Raw genomic sequence first — 15,512 nt, forward strand, 5'->3', positions numbered from 1 at the left:
GTTATTAGCGTTCTGTGGATGACCCATAAAAAACCTTCATTGCTGGTATCATTCTTAGAGATCATTCCATATCATGATGGTTTCTACAAATGCTTTCAATACACTGTACTATTTTTCCAAAATGTACTAGTCAGAGGGGGTTGGGTGGTAGCGTACCCAATTAAACTCACATAGTACTAAGCACAAGGATAGAAAAAAAAATGGCTGCCAGAAGTAGATTCATAGGGCTGGCATTGAGCCCCAATGATAACCCTGAAGGGGGAAAAAAAATGCTAGTCTAAAATCTTTCTGTTCCTTGAGTAGAATACTGCTTTATTCTTTTTTGTGTATTTTCTTATAGCTGAAGTGTAAATGATCTGTTGTAACATTTCTATGATGAAGAAATGAAATCAAATTATTTATTTATTTATTTATTTTTACTATAACAACAAGCATGGTGTTAGTGCATCAGTCCAATTACTATCAGTTCACAAATTATTTTTTTCTCTAAAATTTCCAGGTTCCACAAGCATTGGTCTTAAAATGTCCAATTTGATAAGGAAAACAGCTATCCTATACGAGTGCCTAGCAAACTGTATGTCAGTGTTTTAAATGTATAACTATCTCAACTCTCAAAAACAAGAATAATTTTTCAAGGTTTCATTTTGGTTATTATCATTGTCCACTTCTAAGCCCCGAGCTGTAGTACTTGATTAAAGTGCATGAGATCCTAAAAGTCCTTTAAAGGAAACAAAAATGTTATTATTTGAGTGGGGAACTAAATATTAATTTTTGATGCCCACATCTTCAAAGTAAGGTAGCATTTTCATTTTATATTTAAAACACTGAACTTGAAAGCACTGATATGAATGCCAGTAGGGTGCAAAGACACAACAATTAAAGGCCTTTCAAAGTTCCAGCAGTACTAGATAGTGTCTGAAATTACAGATATTTAATTTTATTTTATTATGTTTTCTTTTATTTCTTTCTTTTCTTTCTTTCTTTCTTTCTTTCTTTCTTTCTTTCTTTCTTTCTTTCTTTCTTTCTTTTTAAGTGCCTTGTAACTTAAAACAATTTTCTAAGATCCACCCCCCTCCAGGCAGGATTTTTATAGCCGAGTCATAAACCTCTAAGCAACGGAAGTTTATGGTGGGAATACTGACAGTCAAAGAAAGTTAGATCCTCCATCGATGCAGAGCTAGTGGGTGCCAACTGACTACCTTGCCTCGGAGGATGAGGATTGGAGCATAAATCAGCTCAATTCTGGAGGGACACGACTCATTCCCAGAAACATGAGACCGTTTGTCTAACAAAAATCACATTGAGAGCATATTAAGAGCGGCCAGTAAAGAATGAGCCAGCATCCACATGTGGGAATATAGAACCTCTATAAGAAATGCATTAACTAGCCCCTGGTGAGTCAAAGAGTGTGAGAGACTGCTGAGCACAGAAACCTTTGTGTTCAGTACTATTTTTCTCCCCTCTTCGGTGCTTTTAATTTGATTCTCATGTTTTGTTTGGGTGGCATTTAGCATAGGGGCAACCCTGTATTCTACCTCTTCCAGATGTGGACACATTATCTAAGGAAGTAATTTCACTTCTTTCTTTTGATTAAATTAAAGTCAAATGAAGCAAGTTGTGTGGTTGTAACAGACTAAGATTAACCTGTGTCTTACTACAATAGAGGATAAATAACAGATTAAATATTGTTTTGTATTTTTTTATAATGCCATTCTCATGTTATTGATATTTCTTTCACTGCATAGTGCTTTTTTTCTTCTCTCACCTCCTGAAATATGAGAAAGTTGCTTCAGAGTAAACATAGTGAAAACATAGGGATTTTAAAAGTATAAACAAAATATAAATACATCCTTTGTTTTTTTTTAAACAATTCTTTGTTTACTGTCGGAAAAAAAGAGGAAGATGGAGTGAGAGAGAGAGAGGTTAGAGAGGACCAGAACACTACTCAACTCTGGCATAAGAGGAGCCTGTAGTATGCAGGGCCTCAGGTCTGCAAGTTGGTGCTCTAACAGGTTGAACTATCTCAGTTGTCCATAAATACTACCTTTGCAAACAAATAATTGACTCTTATAAATAATCATCAAGGTTATCAAAAATGGTTTTTATTTTTGGAAAAGTGTCCCGAGGCTATCTTCTTTGAGCTCATCTTTGTATTTGTGCTAACAATGCCAACAGAGTCCCCCTTGCTATTTTGGCGATCCTTTTGCTGATGTTATCTCAAATACATGGGCTAGGGAGTCAAATGTCTGCAAAGAAAATCTTCAAAATGTGAATTTAGTAATTAATATCTCCAAACTACAGTTATATTTGCATAGAGACAGATTACAGTTGTCTTTGCTGCGATTGAAGTGACTTATGCCTGTTGTTCCTTTTGGTAATTTTAATTCCTCTCCCAATTGCAACTATGATTATTGGAGGGTCAAGTCTTAGTCCATCTTCTAATGTCTTTATTTGTGTTCTTGTTTATCAATATCATTGATATCTTTCTTCTTACTGAGTCTTTTATTCATTATAAGGTAAGGATCATGGCTAGAGAAGAATATTTGGGTTTCTTTTCCATGTAGTTGGGAGCTTTGGTTTTCAAAACTCATACCTTCCAATAAGCTAATCAACCAACCAAAAGAGTGAACTAAATCATAACAAGTAATTTACTATTATAAGTACTCCTAGACTCAATACTTATTCCATTTATGCTTTAAAAAAAATTGGGAGTCGGGCAGTAGCGCAGCAGGTTAAGCGCACGTGGCGCAAAGCACAAGGACCAGCGTAAGGATCCTGGTTCCAGCCCCCGGCCCCCCACCTGCAGGGGAGTCGCTTCACAGGCGGTGAAGCAGGTCTGCAGGTGTCTATCTTTCCCCTGTCTTCCCTTCCCTTCTCCATTTCTTTCTGTCCTATTGAACAATGACAACAACAATAATTACTACAACAATAAAACAACAAGGGCAACAAAAAAAGAGAGAATAAATAAATAAATAAGTATTAAAAATAAACTAAAAAAAAATTGAAGACTGGGTAGATAATACATTGAGCAGGGCACATTTCTTGCCATTTACTGAAATTTGAGCCTTGGCACCACAAAAGCAGAGGTATAGCACTGGAAGGAATCCCAGTGCCAAATACTGTCTCTGTTTCTCTATCTCTCTCACTTTCTCTCTCTCTCTCTCATTTTCTATATCTGAAAAAAAAAAAGCATCCCAGAGCAGTGAAATCAGATATTCATGAGACCCTGCCTTTTCAAACAAAATATACTTAGAGGAAGAAAGACATATAATGTATTGTTTTATTATTTTAAAATAGAGATGAATGGACTCCAATGACTATATGACATTAGAGGGAAATTCTAAAAGATTGTTTATCTCTATGGAATTGAAGATTTTTGTTACTGAATTGGAAACAGTGGGCATTCACTATGTTTGAGTCTACAAGACCTGTTTACTTTAAAACTACTCTAAGCATAAACCATGATGTTTATGTATTTATATTTAAATTAATGTATTTATTGGATAGCAACAGAGGAAGATAAGATGAGAAACAGAGAGAGAGAGAGAGACACCTGCAAGGGGGTTAGGCAGTGGCGCACTGTGTCAAGCACATATAGTACAGTATGAAGTGTAAGAACCTGCTCAAGGATCCCAGTTCGAGCCTCTGGCTCCCCACCTGCAGGAAGTGTTGCTTCACTAGCAGTGAAGCAGGTTTGCAGGTATCTGTCTTTCTCTCTCATCCCCACCATGTCATAATATTTTTTGTTCTTCCAAAGGCTGTAGATATTTGAGATAAGTTGTATATTTACACTCATCAAAGGCATGGAGAGTTTATTTGAATTGCAAAAGTTTCTTTAGTGTCCATTTTATACTCTAAGCTTCCTAAGAATTAGACCATTCTACTCTCTGTATCTGTGTACTTATGAATATGGTTTCACAGATCAAAAATAACTTAACTTGCACCTTAATTTTGCACTTCTTGTCTGTATACTTCAAATAATTATAAAAACTCTTTTAGCCTTCTTTCTGGATGTATACAATTCATTAATTTATTAATCCATTATTCTTATCATCTCAGCCAGTAAATATGCCTTGGTCATCCTAATGTGCCATTAATTACAGATGTAATAATTTAGATATATCCCAAGGGGGTTGGTATATTGGGGAAAAATAAGTGTGTAGATAAGTAATACAGTATAACAGCAAAGCATTGCAGTATTATAAAATGAAATAAAGCATAGATGTGAGACAGAGGACAACAAAATGAGAAACAGGGTATTAGGGACACAAAAGCCCTCTGATAAAACATAAAACTGAGATCCTAAAAAGGGACCTGCTATGAGTTTCTAGGTAGGGTTGGATGAAGAAGAGAAAAATCTTCAAAAGGGGAAGGGGTATAGACAATTTATGATGGGACCCACTTTGTCATATTTGGGAAGCAGAATAAAGGCAAAAAAAAAAAAAAAAGAAAAGAAAGAAAGAAAGAAAGAAGAAAAAGGAGAAGAAGAAAAAGAAATACAATAGATAATTTTATCTCAGAATGACAAACACTTTTTATAGTTCAAAGAAATTGATTAAAAATGATGACACACTATGAAGCCCAAGGACCCACACAAGGATCCTGGTTAGAGCCTCAGACTCCCCACTTGCGGGGGGGGGGGGGTTTGCATCACAGATGGTGAAGCAGATTAGTAGGTGTCTTTTTCTCTCCCTTTTATCTTCCCTCCCCTCTCAATTTCTCTCTGTCCTATAAAAAAAAAAAATTGGAAAAAAAATGGCCTCAGTAGTAGTGGATTCTTAGTGCTAGGACTGAGCCCCAGTGATAACCCTGGAGGCGAACAAACAAACAAAGGAACAAAAAATGGTGATGCAAGTCAGTAATATCTAATGATGGGACTTTTCTAGATCTAAACACCCTACTAATATGGTGTAATGTTATTATTTGTTTTAACATTTTAACTTTTAAATTCCTCTAACACAACTTTCTTTGACAACTTTATGACTAAAATATAGGTGTGTGTGTGTGTGTGTGTGTGTGTGTTGCCAGAGCATAACACATGTGCAATTTCACTGTTGCTGAGATAACTTCTTCCACTTTTTTTTTTATTAGAGAGAGAGCAAAAGTGAGAATAAGAACAAAAAAGAAACAGAAAGAGAAGGAAAGGTACTACAACACTGTTCCATCATCTGTTAAACTCCCCCTGGTACTGTTCATGGTGCTCTTAGGTGGTGCTAGGACTTTCATCCAGGTACTTGCACATGGTAGAGAGAGAGAGAGAGAGAGAGAGAGAGAGAGAGAGAGAGTGTGTGTGTGTGTCTGTGTCTATAAAGTCATCTATCTCATGTCCATAAAATTACATCTTAATAATGACACATCTAAACAAGGATATTAACCTGTAAGACTGGCAAATAAACTAAATGAGAGAAGGCAGCTCCCAGGCTGAGTGTAATAAAACCTTTTATTTCTTACATTTTGCTGGAAACATAAAGCATCTATAATAATTTTGTTTTTTCACTGATGACACTTTTATGGTATAATCATCATCACATCAACAGAATACTGACTGGAAAGAGGATTTCATCCCAAATAATTTAACTGAAAAGATTAGAATGTAGGAGTATTTACAAACATTTTGACAGAGAGAAGGTAAGTGACAAAGGAATATTGAAATATGCAGAAAGCGAGGAACATTAAGAAGTCTTTACCATTGTGAGAGCTGAAGGCAAGTGGGTGGGTATTCCTTTATTCCAGTGATACCCATATTTTTGGAAGAAGGACTTCTAAGAGGAGCCAAAGTCAGAATGATACTTTCTCCTGCCAGAAAAACATAATGTCCAAGAGAGAAAATGAAAAAGTTCTCAGAATTCTCTCTATTCTCTGAAGATCTCAAATTGATAAAGTCAATTGAAAAGTCATCAAATAGAATCAAGATGATCCAGTTCATAAAATAACTATATGTAAGAGGATCATGGGAAATGGTAGACAAGACATGTAGTATAAAGGTACACAGAACATAACTCACACACATGGATAGCTAAATTTATTATCTCTGCTTCCTTCTTGATTCCACTCTTTTTTTTTAATTTCTTTATTGGGGAATTAATGCTTTACATTCGACAGTAAATACAATAGTTTCTACATGCATACATTTGACAGCTTTCCATATAACAATACAACCCCCATCTAGGTCCTCTATCATCCTTTTTGGACCTATATTTTCCTCCCCACTCACCCACCCACTCCAAACTCTTTTACTTTGGTGCAATACACCAATTCCAGTTCAGATTCTACTTGTGTTTTTTCTTCTGATCTTGTATTTCAACTTCTGCCTGAAAGTGAGGGTCATTCCATATTCATCTTTCTGTTTTTGACTTATTTCACTTAACATAATATCTTCAAACTCTCTCCAAAATGGGCTAAAAATGCTGAAGTCACCATTTTTAATAGCTGAGTAGTATTCCATTAATGATTAAATTATGTTTTATTGGTGATTGACCTAAATCACCAGCCCCTTACCAACCCCCACAGGTTGAGCTTTGGAATTGGCTCATCCATACTTGGTTTGCATCTCCAACTTTTATAACAACTCTTCTAGTTGATAGTGAAAAAGGGTTAGACAGAATGAAGACTTCACTGAGTCTTTTTGGTAAAGACATCATTTAAGAGTTTTGACTTGAGTCACCTCATTAACAACATTATCATCATATTAACAACAACAAACACAAGTATGATCATTCAGTCACTTAAGAAATTCAAAGGGTTTTAGGGGTTATGCACCAGGAGCCATGGACAAAGATCAAAACTACTTTTATTTCCATGTACAAACTATGGGGCAACAGCTAGGGAAATGATACAAACGGGTAGAATGTAGGATTTTCATATCAGAGAATCTTGATGCAATCTCATCACCACATGTACCCAAGTGGTAATCTTATTTTTCACTTTCTTTTATGTAAAATTCTCTCTCCCTCATATGAAATAAATCTTACAGAAAAAAAGAATCCATTATTCAGCCATCTCATTCTTCCAGAAAAGCCAGAAATTCAGATTTCCCAGTGACATCTCCCAACTTTAAATGTTGACAATCCCCTTTCCATTTTTCTGAAGGTTTATACATCAGTACATAGCTGTACATTGGATTTGACCCCAGATCACTCCAATTTGAAATATATGACATAGGACCCCCAAAATGGTCTTTATCTTTGACTGCATACTGGAATAATTCCTATGGTGTTGAATAATGGGTGACTATGGACCCACTGTAAAATAAATTAAGTCAGAAGCTCCTTGGCTAGGTCTCAGATACTGCTATTAAAAAAGCAGTTTCCTAGTAATGTTAATGTACAGTCGAATTTTAAAGAAAATATTTTATTTTTATATGTTTAATTATGTGAATAAGAAAGGGGACAGTGAAGCTATGTCAGCATAGTAGAGTACCATGCTTGCAAACCTGAGGCACAGAGGCCACAGAACTGAGCAGTGATGTGGTTTCTCTTATATTCTTTCTCTCAGAATAAACAAAGTAAATATTTTAAAAAATAAACAAGGCATTTCCTATATATCCCATGAACAGTTTTTCACTCTCTTAAATATATCCTATTATCATTACTGTATTTATTTGTCAACATGAAGAAACTGACAATACATTACTATTAAGTAAACATCAGAAGGTACTTGGATTTCACTACTTTTTCCATTAATTTCTTCCTGGCTGCTCCAGGAGTCAATCTCAGATACCATCTTCTAGTTACTGTCACAGCACACCAGTTTGCTGTGGTATGTAATCGTTTCTCAAACTTGCCTTACTCCTCCCCACCTCCCCCACCCCGAGTAATACAAATGGTGTCCTCTGAAATGTGTTCCAGATCTAGTTTTTTCTGATGCTTTTCTCATAGTAAAATCTATATCATATGTGCATTTTGGAAAGACTATCGTATTGGTAAAGTGCCCTTTATGCCTTATCATGTCAGGATATATATATCTCCATTTTTGAGAAATGCTGCTTGAATTAATAGGGCTTAAGAGAATGCAAATATAGCAGGACCCATTCATTTCCAAGACAGATAAAGTCGATCACTATAGAAAATCAGGAAGGGAAGCATAACATAAAACCAGCAATGGAGGAGCCACTTAGTGGCACAGCGGGTAACATGAACATGTTACAATGTGCAAAGATCCAGGTTCAAGCCTATGTCCCTCCCCATAAGCAGAGGCAATGTTTCATGAGTGGTGGAGCAGTGCTACATGTCCCTCTCCCATTCCTTCTCCCTCTCTCTGTTTCCTTTTTTAAAGTGTATTTATTTTTTTTAATTTATTTTTATTCTTTTCCTGTTTGTTGCCATTTTTGTTTATTATTGTTGTTATTGCTGTCATTGTTGTTGGATGGGACAGAGAGAAATCAAGAGATGAGGGGTTGACAAAGAGGGAAGAGAAAGATAGACACCTGCAGACCTGCTTCACCGCCTATTAAGTGAAACCCCTGCAGGTGGGGAGCCAGGGGCTCAAACTGGGATCCTGATGCTGGTCTGTGCACTTTCTGCCATGTACACTTAACCCACTGTGCCACCATCCAGACCCCCCCCCCTTTCTGTCCTCCTCTTGCCTCTCAGTTTCTCTCCATTTCTATCCAAAAAGTAGATTAAAAAATACTAGCAATAGAGTTCCATCAATGAAAAATAATCTGCTTGAATTAAGAGTCAAAATTTTTATTCCAGGATCATCCACTAATTTTCAGAGAAATAAATCAGACTATTTTAATGTTAGTTTATTCATCTCTACCAAGTTTTTATCTGAGGTTATTTCTAATCTTGAAGATTTGTGATCACAAAATCTTGAGTGGGTTTTTTTCAGTTGAGTATTTTCTGCTGTTTTCTAAGAAAGATATGTTGTAATTCTGAGCAAGATACTTCAAAATGTCTGGCTGTCTTTCTGCAATGAGATATGAGAGAGAGGTCCCTTTGTGTCACTATGTAGCATGCATGTCATTTGTACCCTAAACATTTCAAATACCTACAAGTAGAACATAAAATGCAAAAAAATAAGGTAATGAAATGTACTCCCCCATCTTTGTTTCTGGGACTCACTATCACTTCTATTACTATATAGTAGAAGTAAGTTAGGGAGTTTTTTTAATATTTATTTATTCCCTTTTTGTTGCCTTTTTAAAAATTATTGTAGTTATTGTTGTTATTGATGTCGTCGTTGAATAGGACAGAAATGGAGAGAAGAGTGGAAGACAGAGAGGGGGAGAGAAAGAGAGATACCTACGGAGCTGCTTTACTGCTTGTGAAGCGACTCCCCTGCAGGTGGGGAGCTGGGGGCTTGAACCAGTATCCTTAGGCCGGTCCTTGCACTTTTCACCACCTGCACTTAACCCGCTGAGCTACCGCCCCGACTCCCTGGAGGTTTTTTTTTTTTAATGATGAAAGAGTGCACTGTTTAGTACTTTAGAGAAATCTTTTAATTTTGATCTTACCAGAATGAAGATGACTGGCTGGCAACACGGGATGTTTTAAGTTGCCAATAATTTGTACAGAGCCTATGATTGCAAAAACACATGAATTTCACAACAATGGGACCCTTTAATTAACCATAATAAATGACAGGGTGTATTTATGTTAAATTCATGGCTGATATTGTTTATTGCTTTACGATCATAAGCTGAAAGATTCTTTATTGAGATGACATGGCTAGACTGCAAATGGTTTTGCAAAAATACTTCTCCACCTCCGCATGCTAAGTTTAAACCAGAACATGCTACTAATATTGGATCAGGCACTCATCGGATGTAACTTTCATATGGGGACTGTACTGAAACTGGCTCCTCTTAGTAGCTGTTGAAAAAAAAAAGTTTAAAAATATCACAAATCTATAGTGTGATTCTAGTGACTGGAGCCAGGTTCTTAGGCAGTGGGACAAGAAAAGAGTGTCAGGCACGACCTTTAATGTGTATTTATATTTAAACATAAGACCTAACAGGATACACTGAAGCTTTATACAATGATTGGGGCCTTGTAAGAGCCTAATTAATGTATTGTCCGTGAATGATTGGCCTGGCATACGAGCTGTTCCAAGGGACATGGAGGGGTTCAGGTACCAACTAGAGAGAATAGATGCACTTGTTGTGATTCAGAGGCTCATTTGAAAAGGACATGCAGAAGCAGCTTTGTCTGGCGTGCCGCCTTTCAGACCCACTTGATAATGCTAGTGTCAGTTTCAACTGAAGCGTGTGCCAGATTGCAGATAGCTGGAGGTGGCATTTTTGAAGCGATTAATTGTGAAACTTAAGAAGAAAATGGGCACATTCTTCCCAAGGTGGATATTCAAATATAGCCTCCCCCCCCCCCCCCAGAGGAGCTCCTTGGTTCTCACTGCTCTTCTGTTCCCACATAGAATGCATAAGGAACCCAGAGCTTTTCTCCTTGGCAGCTCCTGTATTGCAGTCTTTGATGGGACTGCTTTGCCTTGTTAAAATGTACCCTGTGTATTAAAATGAAATTGTCACTGCTGGGTGGTGCAGCATAATGTGGTTTAACACTAAGCGCCAGCAGCTCCAGAAAACAGACTTTTATTGCATTTATGCCTTCAGATACGAGAGTCTCTAAAGGCTCACTGCAGACATTCACTTAGTTAAATCTGAATGAAGCCAAAGTGAACAATCTACACTGCTGTATCAGTGTTCATAGAAGCAGCCCCCATTCAGCTCGATTTTGCTGCAAAACAGTCTCAAGCAAAGACAGTCACCCTTAGGCTTTGAAAAGGAAGAAAGGAGACTTTCAAACCAGAACAACAAAAATTTTAGCTAGATAAAGGGAATTAATCACTTGTGTTTCTTCTTTTTCCTGTGTCTTTCCTAAAACACATCATGTAGAATCAACAAGCACATACACACTAACGTCTATAGTCTATATAGTTTTAGTCTTTACGGAGAAGTCCACATCATTTTCAGACAAAGCAAGAGGATTTGATTTGTAGGACTCTAGCTAGCAAGTTTCAGAATTTTAATTGCCTTTTATCTAGATGAGTGCCCTGAGAGACACTGAGTAGGGAGGGGGCTCTGGGGCATAGGCTTTTCATTGTGTAGCTCTCCTGGAATAAAAATTCCATAAAGTAACATCTGTAGTAATTAAGGGTTTACATTTCCTCTCCCATTCATGTCTCTGCTAGGAGGAGAGGTTATTTTCCCTGAGAGACAATAGAGAGTAGATCCTGTGGGAAGAGAAAAAAAGAACAGAAATAGAATTCTTTTGTTCCTAGAAATGGAAATTTCCTGCTTTAAAAAAAATAAAAAGTTGGAAGACTTGCTGTAAAAAAAAAAAATTACCCTGGAAAGAAAACTTGAAAAAGAAAAAGCATACTTAGCCACTCCTAAACATTTAAGTGAATATTTTAGTATCACCTTACCTTTCTAATCCAGATTTCTTGTATATGATTAATCAGTAAAGAAAATGTTTTTTATTTATTCAAATTGTATTTATTTAAATTACTATTAGGGATACCTCTAGGGCTTCAGGCAAGTACTATGAAGCCACCACTCCTGGTGGTGATTTTTTTATTTATTTATCTATTCTATTTGGTAGGACAGAGAGAAACTGGAGAGGAGACAGAAAGGGAGGAAGAAGGGTAAACACCTACCAACCTGCTTCACTGCTCATGAAGTGTCTTCCCTGTAGGCAGGGAGCGAGGGCTCAATCCTGGGTCCTCGCCCATGACATTGTATGCGCATAGACAGGTATGCCACTGCCCCCTTCAATGATATGTTTTAAGTTTAGTACATTTCCATTTAGACATAAAAGTGATTCACGCTTTGGACAGTCTTCAAAATGTAATTTATGTGGATCTCTTGGATGAATAAATAGATGGATACTTCCCTACTAATGACAAACTTGTTTCCCGTATTCTCATCATAGCAGGGTCAACTATGTTATTTCTTAAAAAATATTTATTTCCTTTTGGTGCCCTTGTTGTAGTTATTATTGTTGTCATTGTTGTTGGATAGGACAGAGAGAAATGGAGAGAGGAGGGGAAAACAGAGAGGAGGACAGAAAGATAGACTCCTGAAGACATGCTTCACCGCCTGGGAAGCGGCTCCCCACTCGAACCAGAATCCTTACGCAGGTCCTTGCACTTTGCGCCAAGTGCATTTAACCTGCTGCGCTACCACCCTGCTACCTCAACTATGTAATTTATGGGAGTCAGTGAAAGGTTAGAATGCAGAACAACAACAATGGAAAAAAGATGCCCCCCCAAGAACAGTGGATTCATAGTGCAAGCACTGAGCCCCAGCGAAAACCCTGGAGGCAAAAGAAAAAAGAAAAGAATGATTAAAATGCAGAACCCCCTTTTTAGAAAACTATTAGGAATATTCAGTCTTGTTATACACTACTAAAAAAATTAACTAAAAACACATTAAAGATTTAAATGTAAGATGGTAAACCATAAAGTCTCCTTTACGGTCATTAACATTGATTCTGGAAAGATTTATTTATATATGACATAGCACAAGCAGCATTGCAAAAAATGGGGTATATTAAATTAAATATCTTCTTCACAGCAGAATTCCTGATAGATGAAATAAAAAACAGCCTGTAGAGTTAAAAATAGTGGTGCAAACTACATATTGGATAAGTGATTAATATCCAAAATACGTAAGTAATTTATACAACTAGTGGTCTGGGAGGTGGTGTAGTGGATAGTGTTGGACTATCAAGTATGAGGCCCCAAATTTAATCACCAGCAGCCAGAGTTATGCCTAGTTCTCTTTCTCTCTCTTCAAGCATCCCATAAATAAAATCTAAAATAAATTAAAAGTAATTTATATAACCTGATTGCAAATTACCAAATAATCCAATTAAAATTAAGCAAATGATATGAGTAAACCTTTTTTCTAGATGTACAATTTTTCCAACAATACATGCAAAGATACTCACCATCACTGATGATGGGGGATCTTTGAATTAAAGCTATAGTGAGTTCTTACCTCCTGTCTTATCAAAATGGCTATAATAAGCAAGACAGGAAAGGACAAACACTGGATGCAGAGAAAATAGCTTCCTTTTTATAGAATTGCAAATACACATAGTCACTATGAAATAATTCTTCAAAAATTTAAAAATTGAACTATACTCTAATCCAACAATTCCATTAATGGCAATATAGCCCAAGGAAATGAAATCTTTAGAAAGAAAAGACACCTGTCTCCCACAGATTTGTAGCAGCATTCTGTATATTAGCAAAAAGAAACAACTGAAGTGGCCATCAAAGAAAGAGTAAATACAGAAATGTAAATACATACATATGTATAAAATGTATGCATAAATAAATCTATACTCCACAACACACCCTTAATGGATTTTTTTCCAGGTTTACAGAGGATAGAAATCTTGCCATTTGCAACATGTTAGATTGACTGGCTCTCAAGGCATATGCTAAGTGGAATAAGTCAAACAAAAAAGAAATAATTGTATAATATAGTTTACATATAGAAACTGTGTGGGGATTGAACGCTGAAATTACAAATCCAGTACCTGCTTAATGAAGTACTTCCTTTCCTTGGCTGTGGTGTCTTTTTTTTTTAAGAAGAAGAAAAATAAAGACTTTTAGGCCAGGGTTATGTAGGTCACTGATAAATACATGCTTCTCATATATAAGGCTCTGAGTTCAGTCATTGGCATGTCCCTCCACAATCTACAAAACTTTAGTGAATAGACACCTTGTTGCTTCAGGAATAATTAGGTGGGGCAGGCGGTGGTGTACCTAGTTGAATACACTCCTTACAGTGTGCAAGGAGTCAGGTCCCTGGTCCCTGCCTGCACAAGTGGAGACACATGTCTACAGATCTCTTTCTTCTTCTCTCCCCACCTTCCCATTTCCTCTCAATTTCTCTTTACTTTTTTACCCAATAGAAGAAATAAATGAAATATAAAAAAGGAAAAAAAAAAGAAACAAAGAAGAAAAACCAAACTCATAAAGAGATAGAATTTCTGGTTATTTGAGGTAGAGGATAGAAAGAACAGGATGATGTTGGTGTGAGTGTACAGACTCCAAGTTATAAGATAAATAAAACTAAGGATATTCTATATAGCATAGTGACTATAACCAATATGACTGTATGAGATATAGAAAATTTACAAAGTAAATTTTTTACAATGTAGTGAAAAGACTCCATTCCAAGAATCTCACATTCATAACACAGCAGAAAATTCAAAATTGTGCTGTCTTTCAGACAAATTTTGAACATTTCATATGCATTCCTTCATTTTATGTGTGCTGTTTCTTAAATTTATTTTTGCCTCTAGCTTACTATCCACAGAAGTTGATTTCTTTAGCCAAATTCTACCCTTTACTTTTTAAATCTTCTTTTTTTAAAAATAATATTCTTTTTATTTTTTTAAGAGTGGTTATGTTTCTTTTTAAATTTTTTAAATATTTATTTATTTTCCCTTTTGTTGCCCTTGGTGTTTTTCATTGTTGTTGTTACTGATGTCGTCGTTGTTGGATAGGACAGAGAGAAATTGGAGATAGATGGGGAAGACAGAGAGGGAGAGAGAAAGGCAGACGCCTGCAGAGCTGCTTCACTGTGAAGCGACTCCCCTGCAGGTGGGGAGGCAAGGGCTGGTACCGGGACCCTTGTGTGGGTCCTTGCACTTTGTGCCCCATGTGCTTAACCCGCTGCGCTACCTCCCAACCCCCCTTTCTAAATCTTCTATCTTATAGCAAAGGCAAGATATAATTTTTAGTGAGAAAATGTTTCTAATACTACCGTACTTAAAATGTAACATACAGGGGCTGGTAGGTGGCTCATCTGCTTAAGTGAACAAATTACAATGCACAAGGACACTGGTTCAATCTCTTGGTCCCAAACTTCAGGGAGGTGGGACATTTCATGAGTGGTGAAATCGTGTAACAGATGTTTTGTGTTTTTTTTCTCTCCATCTCTGTCTCCACCTTCCCTCTCAATTCCTCAACATCTCTATCCAAAATAAATAAATAAAAGTGGCATACTAGCCAATATTGTCATTATGAAAGTAAAGGACAACATATTCATTTATACGTTTGTATGTGAGACATTAATACCTGGTATCAGAAACCCAATTTAGGATTATTGGTAGCTAGGATGAAAAAGATGTTTTTTTCCAAAATTCAGAATTTGGAAACTATAATATTACTGCCTTGGGCCTCCAGAATATTCTTAGATCTTTGACCTGCTGGGTTTTCAATAAAAGTGCTGTGACACTGATAACAGTACTGCTGTAATGATCATCCCTTAGTTTTGCCAGCAGTTATTAGAGCACAGACTTCGGTATGAGTGAAGACTTAGTTAAAAGGAGTAGGGCGGTAGCACAGCAGGTTAAGCGCTGGTGGCGCAAAGCGCAAGTACCAGCATAAGAATCCCGGTTAGAGCCCACCTGCAGGGGAGTCTCTTCACAGGCAGTGAAGCAGGTCTGCAGGTGTCTGTCTTTCTCTCCCCCTCTCTGTCTTCCCCTTCTCTTTCAATTTCTCTCTGTCCTATCCAACAATGATGACATCAA

At 36.8% G+C, this 15,512-nt stretch overlaps 1 protein-coding gene across 19 annotated transcripts in view; it reads left to right on the forward strand.

Annotated features, from left to right (window-relative positions):
- Positions 1-15,512, forward strand: part of RBMS3 (RNA binding motif single stranded interacting protein 3) — a 1,638,617-nt gene that overhangs the window by 1,335,408 nt on the left and 287,697 nt on the right. The gene's annotated exons all lie outside the window — the stretch shown is intronic.

This window comes from Erinaceus europaeus, chromosome 21 (genome assembly GCF_950295315.1).
Source record: "Erinaceus europaeus chromosome 21, mEriEur2.1, whole genome shotgun sequence".
NCBI lineage: Eukaryota > Metazoa > Chordata > Mammalia > Eulipotyphla > Erinaceidae > Erinaceus > Erinaceus europaeus.